The following is a 17,812-nucleotide window of genomic DNA, read 5'->3' on the forward strand; positions in this document are numbered from 1 at the left end:
CCCCCTAGCGTCGTTCCAAATCATGAAAAAATTACACTGTCCAAATTTGAGCGAAATCGGTTAACCCTAACCCCTCCCCCAACGAGCTTAAAATTTGTATGGGATTTTTGGCCAAAATGTATGGGGAAACACTCACAGTTCACATTATCGCCCCTAGAGGTCGCTGTAAACTTCCGAACACGGACCTAGGAAGGAGTTAAGCTTTTGAAGATATGCCGAACAAGTTTGTCGAAGACTGCAAGACAATCCAACCAACCGTTAAAGAGTTGTTAACGTTTAAAGTTGGATACTGCTGCTTAACATTCGCAAAGGGCGTACTCCGCTTATCTCATATATGTGACCCACATGCAAAGGTGGGGCAAGGTTAGGAAAAACTCATATATAGCTGAAACGACGAGAGATAGAAAGTTATGATGTTCCACAAAATTGTAGAGAAATAAAAGGTTTCACTGGAAAGTTTCAGGATTTCTCCGCATGATGGCGGTAATGAGCCAAGAAATTTAAAGGGAATGCTCCTATCTGTACAACGCTAAGAGATGGAGCATTTGGATGTTCTACAAAGTTGTAGAGTAGCAAAACATACATTATTCTCTAATTTGAAAAATGCAAAATTCCACCACATGGTGGCGCCAGTGAGCAAAATTAATTCAAGGTAATTCGCCTATCTATACAATGGTAAGAGATAGTGCAATCTGACGTTCTACGAAGTTGTAGAGTATTTCAAAGGCTATCGTGTCTCGTTATAAAAATTGGAATTAGGCCGCATGATGTATACGAAACTAAACAAATCGCTTCTAAAGAATTTCATTTACGCCAAGTTGATACCTGTAAGTTATTTGAAAAATATACTATTTGGCAAAGCAAATTGACAGTTTATGCCGTGTTAAAATGAACAGCTTCTTGAGACACTTTGTGGATGACTTGTCAAGAGACACATCTTTGGGTACTCTTTGGAACACATGCAGAAAAATTCGAAATCGAAAGGAGACGTTTGTCGAGATTCTAATACTGTGTAGAATATCATTCAATATGCTCCCACAACACAGTGGTCTAGAATGTGAATTTAGCAGCAATTTTAACTTTTTGCTAAAATTAAATGACTTAGTCTTACAACATGTTTGGCAAAGTTGTTAATTGTAGAAGTTGTAGAGAAACACATTTTAAACAAATTTGCTGAAGACATGCAAGCTCTAGCTTTTGTAATTTTCATTGCATGAGAAAACCAAATATAAGCTTCAGCGTGTTCTGTAACCTTCCGCCAGCTAACAAAGCTAGCAAAACTGTGTTGGCGCACCAGCGGCTGCTCGTTCATTAGGCTACTTGCTCGACTTCCGAAGGGTTAAAAAACGGTTTTATTTCTAAAGCTTTTGTAGTTTTTATTTTACACTGAAGTACCCTTTAGACAACTTGAAGATTATTATAGGGCGCATAATTTGCTTTAAAACATTAACTGACTACTAAACTTTTTTCGTTTCGAAGTTATGAGAACTTTCATACAAAAATGTTTTTAATCCACCTAACAGTGTGTTAATACATTTTGTATAACTCTTATCACTCTCTTCGTATATTATATAGATAAAGAACATTTATAACTTGATGCTTCGCGATGTTTTTGATAACACATACTACATGGGATAGTGGCAGGACTCAGAGAATCGTTCAAATCATCATAGGACAACATCAGTGCTTGAAATCTCAAATGCTAAACCAAATAAATGAATAAGCGGAAAATGACTCATAAAATAGACATACAAACGAATTATTGCTCTATTGACAACATATCTAAATTCTTCCATCAATGTATTGCGTGGGGAAAACTAAATTTTCCCAAAGAGGTTAAATAAATATATGTTGTGCTAAGCCCGAAAATCGAAAAAAGTTTTTTGAATCAATTTAAAGTTCATACTCTCAATAGCGTTCAGTCTTATTCGTCTGCTAGAGTCCATCTAACATGAGGTTGATAAAATGGGGGCAGACTAAATCGGGGCCTGATCAAAACGGGTCTTCAATGTATTATAATTGATAGGCAGTATTCGAAGAAGTCTCTTGGGGACGAGTGTTGAATGACTTTGTTTCTACTTGCTTGGAGTCAGTGGCGTGGCCAGAAATTCGATTTGGCGGAAGTTTGATGAAAACTTACTGTCCAAAACGCCATCTTTGAAGTTTTAATATTATGGAGAAATAATTTTTAAAAAAATAGTAACGGAGTTCGTGTCTTTAGCGAATTTGTTGAAACTATCATTTAAAATAACTTTATTACAGTTATGAATACTAAGTGTAGGGAGTATATCAAGTTATAAAATGATATTTACGAAATGTTCCTTAATCTATGTTTTTTTAAATCACTTTCTATTGTGAGCTTCACAAACTCAAGCTTTGGATAAAGTGTAAATTTTATTATTTATGAACAGTAGAAGAGATTTATCATGACAGTATAGAGATTACTGGGTAGGGAAAGTTATGAAAATTAGAGCCATAGTACTCAAGTGAGAGCAAGGATGTGAAGTAAACAGATCGGAAAACTAGAAGTGGCAGTCATTAGAACAGGCTTAATATCGTACGGGCTTCATTTGTGTCTTTTGCTAGCTTAGGCAGCAAAACTACGAACCACCTGAGTTCACTAGCATGTGTCCTGGTATAGGCAGACAAGTCTATCTTTACCGTGACAACCGACCCTGCCACTTCTAGTTTTCCGATCTGTTTACTTCACATTCTTGCTCTCACTTGAGTACTATGGCTCTCATTTTCATAACTTTCCCTACCCAGTAATCTCTGGCTAATTGAATGTCGTTAAAATGTGAATAAGTAATTGAAAATTTTTAATAGAAGTGACGCAAGGTTATCGAAAAGAAAAAGAAAATTCCAGTAATGATAATGATTTTCCCTAACCGTTTTCGAGAGTTTTTTATTTGTTCTTTGGCATTACATACCAAAAAATAATCAAATTTAAACGACATGTAAATCAATACGAATGTAAACATATAACGATTGCATCAAAAATTTGATTGAAAATTACGTTAAAATCAATTGGAGCATCAAACATCATTCAATTTTATACTTTAATTCGTGTAATACTACATTCATTCATTTTACAGCAGTATTCGAGTAAAAATACATTGAAGTGCATTGGTTCTCCGTTTAAAGAAACTGTAATTTTCAATCCACGTGTAAAATTCTAATAAAATTCGTTGAAAAAGCACGACAAGTCGCGTGTATTTGTGGTGGAACTTAATTTTAACATTTATATTCATGCTCCAAATATGTACATGAAAATAAACTTAAAATTACAAAATATTTTTTTCTGTGTAGGATTAGGGATAATAATTCAGATCAAAGATACTACTGGGAAGTAGTTTCAAAAAAACTCGATATCGAACTAAAGTTTGAACTATGCACGCATGCACTTCAGGATAGCGAGATATCAAGAGCTGAAATTTCAATGCTTAGTTCTCATCCGCGTTGGGAATTTGAGTAAACGCTATTGAGTATGAACTTCAAAATCTATTCGAAAATTTGTTTTTCGAATTTTTTGACTCAGCACAACATAACCCCTTTAGGAAAATTCAGTTTTCGCTACACAATGCATTGATTGAAGAATTTATATTTCTCCGCTTTTCCATTAAATTGGTTTGACCTTTGAGATTTCTTGCACTGATATTGTCCTATGCTAATTTGAGCGATTCTCTCAGTCCTGCCACTATCCCATGTAGTATGTGTTATCAAAACCATCGCGAAGCATAAAGTTCTAAATGTTGTTAATCGATATAATACCCGAAGAAAGCAATAAGAGTTATAAGAAATGTATCATCACACTGTTAGATGGAATTTAATTATAATTATTGACGCCGAAAGATTTCAAAATGCATGAAACATCGAGATCTGATGTCAAAGCAAAATATAGGCATCGAATCGAAATTTCACAAACCGTCCCGAAATTTTTTTCTGGATCCGTCCCCCCAAAAATATCTATAATGTAAAATGAATGTTCTGAAGGACCAAATTTTGGGAACATTTTTTTAAATAAAAGTTTCTGGCTTTGAAGTGTTTTTGACCACCGACCAAACCACAACAAAACCAAACTTTACCAGTGTTTTGGGGCTCCTTCTAAACTGTTCTGAATTTTTGTTTGAATAAAAAAAGATGGGTGGGTAATGTCTGTGACATAACTGGAGTGTTACTGACCTTACTTCGGACATTTAAAAAAGTTTTGGCGGTTATTTTGTATGATAAAAAACATGAATGTAGAAAGTGGGAGATATATTTCGAACTTTTCATATTTTTTTCATTTGATTGATCCAGTGGTTTAATTTGAAATCTGCAACACACAACACATGATACAATTATAACTGGTTAATAACCTACACCAACACCAATTATATCATGCTGAAAATTCTTCGGCATCCAACGATCTTTAAACTCAGCACAACCATCAATAGTTCTTTTCCGAACCACTATAATTATAATAAAGTATAATTTGAAAATTTCCATTCAAACATTTCCAATCTAAAGATTCGGTTGAATATCACTAGATTTCAAACAACATGACCGATGTGTCTCAGACGTTACCTATCCATGTTTGGTTTAATTACTTATTTACTTTTAAAAGAAAATAGCTACTTCTGCAGTTAGTATGTTAGTATTCTCTGTGGAAATACTGTTTGAATTTTATTGAAATATTATGGCAAAACAATGTGTATACTCCTTTGCCGTCTTCTGTGCATAGGGTAATTTGGCGAGAGATGCCGCACATTTCTCAAAACCGGTCCTGCATCAAATTAATCATTGAAATGATTGATGAAATTTGACATGAAAAAAAAATCATTAAATTTCAATGAACATTTTTAAAAAAGATCGTTGCAGGAGAGATGCCGCCTCTGCGGGTGAGGCGTCGCACCGTGATCACAAACTGAAAAATAGTGAACAAAATATTTTTTACCCCTCGTTGATGTTAGTGCCTGAAACTTTAAAGAATAAACCGAAGTAACTATTACTCAGATACATATCACCCGTTTAAATATATAGATAATTGATTCATGTCGCTGTGGATTGTGGATACACCTTATCCAGAACCCATACCTGACACAAATTATCATTAAATGACACTAAGAGGTGGAAAAAATATATATTAGCTACGTATCCTCCGCCATCGAGTGCGGCATATCACTCATAATTTTGATGGGCATCTCTCCCAATTCGACATAGATTTTTCATTCGGGCTTAAATCGCAAATGTAAACAAACTGCGTTTTCGCTATTACGGCATTATGCAACAAAAATACTACAAGATTGAGGTGAAAATTAGTTAAAATGGTTTTTAGTTCGATGTATAATTAAAGAAAACAAAACGGCGAAACATGCATTTTCTTCGAGATTTCGACTTAGGCCCTTCTTCTCATATGGAATATAAAGGCCAAACTTACATTTTTAGACAGAAGCGGGCGTACGGTTATTATTCACAAATAAAAGAATAAACGGCGATTCTGTTATATAAATGATAAGCAATATCTACTATGATCATGTCTACTCGATAGTTGTTGCACATAAACATTCGAATATTTCGATATTTTCATGAAATTTAAAGAAAAGATTCACGCGCCCTTTCTTTTACATTGGGTTTCTATGCGCCCATTTGCTGAGCCCTATTAAAAAGTATACTGTCAAGCTCGCCCATTTACCCAGCAAGACAGAGTTAGTTTAGCCCATTTAACGCGCCCTTCTGAAAATTATGTACACGGTTTAGCCCTTCCGCAAATGGTGGTTGCTGAAGGGCGAAATCACGACTGGGATGCAAATTGGGCGTAAGCATTTTGTTAGTTTCTACCCACTAAAAGCACATAGGAATTAAATTCTTTGTTATATTGTCATAAGGTTTAACGAAAAATTCTTCCGGAAAAACACGGTCATAAAGTAATTTATACCTACAATAAAAACTACATTTAGAAAAGCATCGCCGAATATTGAAACTGATTTTTCTCCATTTGAGTACATTGCGACTTAGGCCCTAATGAAAGATCTATGTCGAATTGTATGGTAGAGATGCCGCACGACGATATTTTCCGACCGTGCTCATGATTAGAATGCCTTCTAAAAGGTCCCAGCTATTCAACTGATACATGATTCACAAAAAAAATCGGCGCTCCACCTTAGTAACAATTGTGGTTTTATGATAGTTTTATAGCCACTGATAAAACTTGTAGCGTGCTATAAAACTTCAGTTATTACTTGGGCATGATGCAACTGGACGCACAAAATCATTAATACAATTTTCGTGAGTTAATAATAAGGATTATTTTACATCTCTAGTGTTGTAGTACCCCGAAAGACAAATTCATAATATCATATTGCCGTATAAAATTGACCCTATATATGAGATATGGAGAGTGCGGCACCTCAATCGAAATTACCCTACATAGTTTTTTGGGAATATTTTTGGAATTTCTAAATGTTTTTTCCCCAATCTGCAACATTTGCTGAAAATATTGTTGGAAAGCTATTGTGAAAAGCAGTGTGGCAATACTGGTCACTGGATGGAAGGTGAGGGAAAGACGTATATTCATTTTGTTCATACTAGTATTAGTAGCAGAAAGGAATGGAAAGAAACATGACGCGAACACGAGCGAGTGAACGATACTAGTGCATATTCGCGCGACTATACAACGGTCGGTCGGTTTTCCTCATCACATTTGACCGTCGTTATGCTACTCGTTAGCATCGACAGTAGCGGAGTAGAATTTTTCGTGCTATGACCCGTGCCAATCAGTTCGTAAATCCACCGGATGGAAAGCTCCCCGAAAGCAGTTTGCAACAAGGGTCGTCCGCAGAACTTCAAAATTGATCTATGCTTTCAGACCTTAACCATTATTATGTCCCCCAAGACACCAGCATTGCCTAACTATTGTGTCTTCAATAATAAAACAAACCAATGGCTAGGAAAGTGTGTGTTGTTTTCAAGGAAGTCGTAGCTAAATTTAAAAAAAATATGATGCGCCAACAAAAGAGAGAGAAGGAATATCAAATCGAAACTCATCATCAATGGTCGTCCTGAAAAGGGCAGGTTCTGGTTTTCTCGGTACTGTTTTGCCTGCTAACGCCTGACGGCAGAATGGCATGGACATTAGGCAACACACCATCCTGGAAAATGGTCACGCCGGAGAGCAATGTTTTAAAATCCGGTTTTCGTCGTGTATGCTACCCTCTAATCAGAAATGAAAATAATTGCCTCTGCTAACACAAACAGATTCATCCACCAACCGTGTTCAGCTAATTCCTTCTCGATATTGTACAGCCCTTTCAGGACCCTGTACGCTCTAAACAGTCCAAAACAAAATGAAACAAATCTACAGTGGACCTATATTTAAAATTTTTCATCATTTAAGTGTTCGGTTGGTGCATCATATTGACGGGTCTGACCGAGATGAGCTGAAATTTTTCGCCATTTCCGGGCAGTTTTCGAATAATTTTTCAAAACAGTTTTTGGTTATGACAACATTGTTGAACTTATTTTCGACAAAATGGCAAAAAAAATATTAATTATATGCAGTACAGCAAAAGATATAAGCGTACCAAACCTTACACGACTTTCCTACCGAAATTTTTAAAAGGGCCCGTATATTGAAAGGTAAGTCGTGATTCACGATAAAAATGGAGCTTCATTGTATAAAAGGTTCCGTCGCGGTATTGGTATTTAATTAGCCTACTCCTTAAAATAATGTCACTGTTGAGTTACTTAATACTTTGGAATGGCAATCCATGTTTTCATGATCTCACATGGACTACCATTCCAAAGTATTGATTTATATTGTCCAGTTTGGAAGTTATGTGTGGTACCAGATGTGATGAAAAATTGATCATTAGAATGAGACATGGTTATATGAAAAAAATAAAATTTTGCTCAGAGTAACTTATTGGGATCCATTTAGCTCCCTCTGCAAATTTTTAGCTCGATCAGTGAAACTATATTTTTGCGCCTACTGTTTAAAGTTTACATGAGATTTCGTATGAGGAAATCGTCTTTTGCAAAATAATTCTTCCAAGAGTCGTCCGTTACTTCCTAAAAATAAATCAAAGCCTGATTTTTATAGGAAATTTATCAAGGAAATAAAGTTATTAATCAAAAACCGATTGATGCTCTGAAGATCGATGAAAATTTCACTTTTCATAGCATCATTGCTGATGATAGTCTAATTATATACCAAATTTTTAACTTTCTCTTATTATGTACAAAAGAAGCCTCAATTTATCTCTCAAAACCCTTGCAAGGTGGTCAAACAGTATAGATAAATGATTTAGACACATTAAGAGTAAATCAAAACAAAATTTCACAACCAACAGCAGTGGTGCTAGAAAAAAATGATTTTTTTATCAATCGTCAGAGCATGAATCGGTTTCTGTTAAAATTTTTTTTCTCAAGCGTCAAATCGTTTTGTGGTTTTCGAGACTTTGTTTCTATGTTGAATTTCCTATAAATGTCACATAACGATTTATTTTTATGATGCAATGGGCAACTCCTGGAGGAATTATTTTATGAAAGTTCTATGCTATATTTCACCCTAAGGAGGAAAATTTGGTAAAAACCAAAATTTTTTCTCGCTAGGGTGAAAATTTGTTGGTAAAAACCAGTCTTTGTACAGGAGGGCACAAACAACACATTATGAAAGTTATTTTTCCCACACAAAATCCCATGTAAAATTTAAAAATCTAGTTTAATAGATCGAACTAAGAATTTGCACAGGTACCTAAAAAGTTTCTCGGAGCTGGAATCTAATTTGACTATTGTCCATCCGGCATTCAAATTGCCCTAGCACCCTTTGCTTACTGCCGAAGTGTCAGTCCCATACTCATATAACCAATATCAATTGAGTTGGGTTCGCAGTACATGGCGCGTCTCGAGGCGACCAACGAGCAGCTACGGCAACAACATACACCACATCTCTGCGGCAATAGCAAGCAACACGCGCAATGAAACGCACAAAGCAAAATTACACTACCCAGCCGGTTCAGTCTCTACTACGACAGAGCGATCGACGAGCGCCGGCAGCAATGTTGCAGCTATAGCAGGAGACGATCCTTCCTTGCCGGAATAGTCGCACAAAGCAAAATTAAAATATGTGGTGATGTACCCTCGACTGGGCAGGCAGCGCAGTTGGCATGCACGCTTTGCTTGTTTGCAAGGTGATAGGGGTTGCTGATTATAATAGAAGCACAGCGTGAATTGGATTGTAGCATACTTAGGCATTTATCCCAGGCTGCATTATTAGCGGAATGTAGTGTTTAAGCCTAGTATTCCGCGTATGGTGACAGAATATATTTTGAGCCCTATTCCTAAGTTATAAATGAGACCAGATATGATGAAAAAGTGACTAATCGGCATTCGAATTACCCTAGTAGCTCTCACCTATCATCAAAATATCAGCCCTGTAATCGTGCAACCAATGCCTGTCTAAATGAGTTCACGGCGCATAGAGTACGCTTCTTCTGTGGGAGGCAATCAACTAGCACAGACGCGCGGCACTGTTCCTGACGTCTTTGAGGAGAGAGCGTTCGTAGAATTAGTCAACAGTTGCTTCAAAAAATTAAAAAAGGTTAATAAATGAGGCAACAGGAGAAATATCAATGGGATTACAAAGAAAGTCAAGAATATAGATGTTATTATAACCTGAGAGTCTTAAGAAAACTCAGTAACATGTTATGTATAATAAAAGAAACTCTGCACAAGAAATAAGAGTATTATTTTAAACTAGTTTGATTCTCTAACGCTGTTGTGCAGAAAAAATAGAAAACATTCAAAAGGTGTATCAAAATATATTCATTCTCGATAATATATGGATGTTAGCACCAATATGCGGCCTAAACCATATTTATACACGAAAGCCTATGAAATGTTCTACAACTTCGTAGAACGTCAGATTGCACTATCTCTTACCATTGTATATATAGGCGAATTACCTTGAATTAATTTTGCTTACTGGCGCCACCATGTGGTGGAATTTTGCATTTTTTTTGCAAATTAGAGAATAAAGTATGTTTTGCTACTCTACAACTTTGTAGAACATCCAAATGCTCCATCTCTTAGCGTTGTACAGATAGGAGCATTCCTTTTAAATTTCTTGGCTCATTACCGCCACCATACAGAGAAATCCTGAAACTTTCCAGTGAAACCAAAAAGTCCTTTTATTTCTCTACAACTTTGTGGAACATCATAACCTTCTATCTCTCGTCGTTTCAGAGATATATGAGTTTTTCCTAACCTTGCCCCACCTTTGCATGTGGGTCACATATATGAGATAAGCGGAGTACGCCCTTTGCGAATGTTAAGCAGCAGTGTCCACCCAGTTAAGCTCAGCCGGAAATGAACCGGGATTCTGGCTGGTTCCAGTTCGTATTCCGGCTCCAGTGACACAACCGATTCTAGTTAGAACTCTTTAACGGTTGGTTATATTGTCTTGCAGTCTTCGACAAACTTGTGCGGCATATCTTCAAAAGCTTAACTCCTTCCTAGGTCCGTGTTCGGAAGTTTACAGCGACCTCTAGGGGCGATAATGTGAACTGTGAGTGTTTCCCCATACATTTTGGCCAAAAATCCCATACAAATTTTAAGCTCGTTGGGGGAGGGGTTAGGGTTAACCGATTTCGCTCAAATTTGGACAGTGTCATTTTTTCATGATTTCGAACGACGCTAGGGGGTGTAGGTTGTGAATTTTTTTTTTTCATATAAATCATTGTCACCCTAACGTACACACTGATAAACAAAAGCGGGTCGCAGCTGTATTAGTGTTGACGACGGTGGTTTTTTCCGCTTCTATGCGATTTCTTTCAATGGTAGCGCTAACGGCGATTCTGGCTTCTATTTTCCTGCCCGGTTTACACCGGTATCCAAGACAGCTTCTTGTAAGTTTTCACGACAGTCTTTTTACTTCTGACACCATGTTTTGTGTATCAGATTAATAAAAGAATTCACTTTGAGTTTTGGTAACAATTTGATTTTTTATTTTTAACTGAACCTCTAGTTTACCAGCTATCTCTAACAACTGTATCTTTTTGCTAACTATTATATCGCCAGTGCTGCCAGTTCTCATCAATGGTTTAGCAGAAAGGATGACTGCTACTAGGCTAGAGCGATGATATACGAAAGCGGTTAATTTAAAGACATGTGGGGAGAAGCGATTATGACAGCTGTTTACGTTACAAATCGGAGTCCAACGAGAGCTCTATCAAGCGATACTACACCAGCCGAGGAATGGTTTGGCGATAAACCCGATTTATCAGTTTTGCGTGTTTTTGGATGCAAAGCTTACTCGCCTATCCCGAAGCACAAGCGAGGAAAATTTGATCCAAAGAGTGAAGGGCGGATCATGATTGGGATAATACTACTTTTCGGTTTATTGGATCCCACAAACGATATCCATTAATATCGTTTGTGGGATCCAATAAACCGAAAAGTAGTATTATCTCGGGATGTAATCTTCGATGAAAATGAATTTCGGAATCGAAACTCAGGTGAATTTGAAAATCAAGCCCCTTCGTTAGTGTACCATGAGGATTGTTCGACGGTTCCAGGAAACAAAATGGGAATGTGAACGAATCGGCAACAAGGTCGAGTGCAATGAAAGTTCGAGTGATGAGGAGTTTCAAGCGTGTGAAGAGATAGAACTGAACACCGATCAATTACTGGAGCCTGATATTGCCTATATCGAAGTAACGCGGAATCAAGAAAATGAATTACATGATGAATCGATGAATGGTCCTTTGCAACCATGTCGTCGTAGTTGTAGATTGCGAAAACCGCCAATTAGGTTTGAGGATTATGAAACAGAACCGGCTGCTTTGTTGGTAGAGGTGTATGGCGAAAGTAATCCCTCCTCATATGCAAGCTTGGACCCGGTCAGCGTGGCAAGCAGAAAGTTAGCAAAAGTTGAGCAAAGCGAAATTGATACTGGCAGAGTTTCTGCGAGCATTTAGCGCGATTTGTGCGAGAATTCTGGCAACGAATTCCCTCAAATGCAACAACCGTTTCTGACAGAAGCGGTTAAACCAATCGATGCTGCTCACTTTTAACCAGAATCCAGCAAGAAATGTACGGCCAAGATCTCTGCACGCTTGCTCGATTCGTGCTAAATTTACCAGGTAGGAATTGCCAGGATCTTTGTACAGTTTATGTCCGAGTTATGCCAGGGTTTTGCTCGGTGCCTGTCAAAATTTGCCAGAAAACGCGAGCGAAACCGAGTTTGCCCTAGCTCAACTAACCCGACAGGATACGCGCAGAAATCTGTCAGGGCTGCCAAACCAAGACTGACAGAAATCTAGCAGAGCGGTCTCTGCCAGAAATTTTGCTCACTGGGGAAGGCCGACAGGACGAGTTGAGCTGGAAACGTGCTATCGAGGAGGAGCTGGACTCTCTGAGAGTTAACGATACTTGGGACATTGTTGAACGCCCTAAAAATGTCAAAATGATTTCGTCAAAGTGGATCTTCAAAAGGAAATTGGATAAAGATGGTAATTTGGAACGCTACAAGGCACGTGTGGTTGCACGTGGTTTTATGCAACAGGAAGGTGTAAATTATCAGGAAACATATGCCCTAGTAGCCAAACTGGCCACTATTCGATTCTTACTGGCGATTGGAATTCAACTGCAGTATTACCACAGACTAACAGACATAACACTATGAGGGAATTCCCTAAAAAAACATCGATCCGACAATTTTCCCAGAACACTAGCTCCACCTTTTATTCACAGTCCCAATCACTCATTTACTGGTGGGTTACCCCTCAGGTTTGGGAACAATTTTTCACTAGTGGTCTATCCCCCATATGCTTGTTCATATGTCAGTGGCGCCATGATTTCAAATGTGGCCACAGTCCCAACTACAAATATATTTAAAATGACCGTTAAAGCGGGCGAAGCTTTGTTTTTGAGTGTTATGTCTGTTAGTCTGTGGTATTACTTCTGTCACATGGACGTCATAACCGCTTTTTTACACGGATATTTGGAGGAACCAGTTTTTATGGTGCCACCCGAGGGAATCGATGTATCTGAATGCAAGGTTCTCAAGCTTAAGAGATCATTGTACGGTTTAGAGCAGTCGCCAAAATGCTGGAATAATCGGTTTCACGATTTTGTTATTAGTTTGGGTTTCAAACGCTCTGATGCAGATTATTGCTTATACGTTAAACTAGACGGGAACAGTACAAAATATCTTTTGCTGTATGTGGATGATTTATTGATTTGTGGAACTGAAGAAACAGCCATTAATAACTTGAAACTAAAATCACAGAACAGACATCCATGATCTAACAAAAATATTTAAAAAACGTGTGCAAACATTTGAATTAATATACGATAAACACTAGCGCCACCACACCAACCTATCCCAATTATCCGTCAAATCCATTCCGGAACCGGTTCGAAATTCTGAATGGATTCAGTATGGAATCTTGCTCAAAGAAAACAACCGATTCCGCTGATTCCTACTCTATCGGTTGATGCATTTGAGCTGGAACCCGGTCAAACCATTCGGAATTTGATTCGGAATCCTGAATGGAGTCAGTATGGATTCCAAATCAAATGCAACAACCGATTCTGAGTCGGAATCGGTTGTTGCATTTGATTTGGAATCCATAATGACTCCATTTAGAAATCCGAACCGGTTACGGAATGAGTTTAACTGGGAATTCATGCTGGAAGTCCGAACCGGTTCCTGACTAGTTTGACTGCCCTCTAAGAACGGTTGGTTTCAAAATCGTCCAATGAAGGACGTTCGTTGGACCAATTTGGACAACGTCCAAATAACCGTTCAACGAACGTCCATCATTGGACCCGTGTTGAACGATTTTGAAACAATTTTTTGGACGTCTCAGTGGGTGCCCTCTAAGAACGGTTGGTTTCAAAATCGACCAATGAAGGACGTTCGTTGGACCAATTTGGACAACGTCCAAATAACCGCTCAACAAACGTCCACCGCTGGACCCGTGTTGAACGATTTTGAAACAATTTTTTGGACGTCTCAGTGGGTGGGTAGAGGAATTACTGCTGTCAATTCTGTCAAACTCAGCCACAAAAACATGATGACAGTAGCGCACCTGGTTTGGATATCCCAACTACCTTCGAAACCGTTAGAGATTTTACACAAGTTGAATGCTGAAGATGGACGTCTGTTCTCTGTGCTAAAATTGTCATCGGAGTTTCGCATGAAAGATCTAGGGGAAGTTGAATATTTTATGGGATTGCGCATTCAAATTGACAGACGTCTTGACAAAGTAACTATCGATCAATCTACGTTTGCAAAAAAAACATTGACACGGCTCAGTATGCAATGTAGTAATCCTGTATCTACACCTATTGAAGCTGGCACTAAATTACAACGATCCAGGCAAAATGACGGAGTGAATACTCAATATCGACAATTGATTGGAAGTCTGATGTACCTCATGCTCGGGACTCGACCGGATCTCTGCTTCGCTGTGAGTTATTTCAGTAGGTTTCAGGACTGCGCTGATCAGTCGCATTGGAACTACCTGAAAAGAGTATTGCGGTACCTTAGAGGTACTTCATCGCTTAAACTTGTATACAAAAGGAACCCAGATGTTAATCCATTGAAGGGATTCGTAGACGCTGATTGGGCAAATGACCTTGACGACAGACGCTCTACTAGTGGTTATCTATTCGAAGTATATGGTAATGTTGTGTGTTGGGCAACGAGAAAGCAAGGAACAGTTGCGTTGTCAACAACAGAAGCAGAATATATCGCTGCGGCAACGTCTGTGACTGAAGCTATGTGGCTGAAGAAATTATTCAACGATGTACTCATACCACTTAAAACCCCGATTCCGATTCTGGAAGATAATCAAGGTTGTCTATTCATAGCAAAACATCCTGAAACTAAGCGTTCCAAACATGTTGATATTAAATACCATATAGTACGCGAAAAAATTTGGAACAAAGAAGTAGAGATTCTTTATCGGTCATCACAGGAACAAACTGTAGATATCTTGACTAAACCGCTGCCGAAAGGACCATTTGAGAAGTTTCGCAGTGCAATGGGATTGGAAAGAGGAGGAGTGCACAGTGTTTTAAAACGTCGTTTTCGTGCTCAAAATTAATAGCGTCTAAGCCGTTGACTTTAGAGATATAGTTTGTTCAGAGAAGTTGTTGTTCTTATGATTGCGCATCCACCGAAGTATACCGTTTAGTGATTAATTCACATATAAGTGATATACGAAATTTATTTTCCGAGCTAATTAAGATAGAGACTTTATGTCTTCTGCAAAGTTATAGCTAATGTTACTACGAAAGAAATTGCTGAAGACACTATATATCTAGCTTTAGTAGTTTACGAGTTATGGAACATATTATATCGAAGATCCCTTAAAATTAGTTTTTTCATGATAACTTTTTTAGACATTCTCGTATCTTCTTGGAATCTTCCACAAAGTTATTTGAAGCATTGAAACACATATTTTTGCCGAATGTAGTTACTTCCTATCTGTTGAATTTAAAAAGATATTCCAAATTTTACGATTTTTTTGGGGTAACTTCCACCTTAAATAATTCGTTAAGGAGCAAAAAGGAGCAACCACATCATAACATACTGAAAGTACTAGCTTTTTACTTTCATATAGTGGCCCGGTTGTTAGTCGACGCGATTCTCCCCGAGTATTATTATCAATACAATATGCCATCGCAGTGGTATAAAATGAAATATTTAAGCGCACTGCGACAAACAGCTTTATGTTTTTATGGTAACACAGACGTCCATCTTCAGCATTCAACTTGTGTAAAATCTCCAACGGTTTCGAAGGTAGTTGGGATATCCAAACCAGGTGCGCTACTGTCGTCATGTTTTTTGTGGCTGAGTTCAACTGAATTGATAGCGGTTATTCCTCTACCCACCCTCTAAGAACGGTTGGTTTCAAAATCGTCCAATGAAGGACATTCGTTGGACCAATTTGGACAACGTCCAAATAACCGTTCAACAAACGCCCATCGTTGGACCCGTGTTGAACGATTTTGAAACAATTTTTTGGACGTCTCAGTGGGCAGTCAAACTAGTCCGGAACCGGTTCGGACTTCCAGCATGAATTCCATTATCACATAAACCACAGACCTACCAGACATGACACCAAATTCATTTGAAAATGTGATCATCACTTCGAAATCAATTTCGCTTTGCACACTATCACCACCTGGTGGGGATCTTTTGAACTCTACCTTCTGTTTGACACTTTCATGTATTTGACATGGCGGTGCATTGGTATGCGTAAGTGATTATTATAGACCACAGAAACTAACAACAACCATTAATCAAACGGAAGAGACGTCGAATTCCGTGAAATGTATAGATTTCTTTGCAGGAATCTACACTATGTGAGCAAGAAGGATTATCTATCATTAACACAGAATGTGATGTGGGCAATTTGATTGTTCCGTGCGATGTAATGTGAACTGTTCCCCACAAGTCAGTTTGTGAAGTTAGTGGAAAGTGCACATACCAAACTGTTTCTGCTATTGAATTGAAAATGAAAAATAAAATATTTCCGCACAATGCCCAGATTCGCCTTATTTGATTTGCAAGTATAAATACAATTAACTATTATGAATATCATATTCCAATCTACTCTCATTTGACTTAAGCAGAAAAACATGGTTAAATCAGTGCGCAATTTGCCATCGTCGTTGCGGTACACTTAGATACCCACTGTTTTTTCCTGACATTGCTTCCTAAACAATCTTCTCAAAAATTTACGCCCTCGTTTTCGTAATACTTACTTAAAGTCTTGATTTCAAGACGAACGTTTATGAAAAGCAATTGTAGAACCCAAGTGTTATTCTTGTTTCAATCTAAAACTGTTTATTTGGCACAATAACAACAACGACAATAGCAGCCACTCAATAGTGTGCGTTTGGGCATTCTTGTCAATCATGTCATATGGTTACGCGCCTCTTGCGGTGCGCACGGAAAGTAATGAGCATGATAAATTAAGGTTTGAAAAAATCGTTGAATTTTTGCAACACATTAGTGACCTCGAGTGTCATGTCTGGTAGGTCTGTGCATAAACTTATCAGTATACTAGGTAATCACCACCAAACTACAGAAAGAATCAATGGTGAAATTGATATTGCACACCAAAACTTACCACAATCTGACTTTCATTAAGACTTTAGGTCAGAGATCTTGCTCCACTCCGGTCAGCGTGGCAAGCAGAAAGTTAGCAAAAGTTGAGCAAAGCGAAATTGATGCTGGCAGAGTTTCGGCGAGCATTTTGCGCGGTTCGTGCGAGAATTCTGGCAACGAATTCGCTCAAATGCAACAACCGTTTCTGACAGAAGCGGTTAAACCAACCGATGCTGCTCACTTTTATCCCGAATCGAGCCAGAAATGTACGGCCAAATGCAACAACGCTCAAATGCAACAACCGTTTCTGACAGAAGCGGTTAAACCAACCGATGCTGCTCACTTTTATCCCGAATCGAGCCAGAAATGTACGGCCAAGATCTCTGCACGCTTTCTGCCACATCTTTGTCAGATGTTTTGCTCGATTCGTGCTAAATTGTACCAGGTAGGAATTGCCAGGATCTTTGCACAGTTTATGTCCGAGTTATGGTTTTGCTCGGTTCCTGTCAAAATTTGTCAGAAAACGCGAGCGAAACCGAGTTCGCCCTAGCTCAACTAACCCGACAGGATACGCGCAGAAATCTGAAAGGGCTGCCAAACCAAGACTTACAGAAATCTATCAGAGCGGTCTCTGCCAGAAAATTTGCTCACTGCGGTAGAATACAGATTAATTAATTTTTTCTGGCAACCGGAAGATTTGCTGTA

This window comes from Topomyia yanbarensis, chromosome 1 (assembly GCF_030247195.1).
Source record: "Topomyia yanbarensis strain Yona2022 chromosome 1, ASM3024719v1, whole genome shotgun sequence".
In the NCBI taxonomy this organism is placed as follows: domain Eukaryota; kingdom Metazoa; phylum Arthropoda; class Insecta; order Diptera; family Culicidae; genus Topomyia; species Topomyia yanbarensis.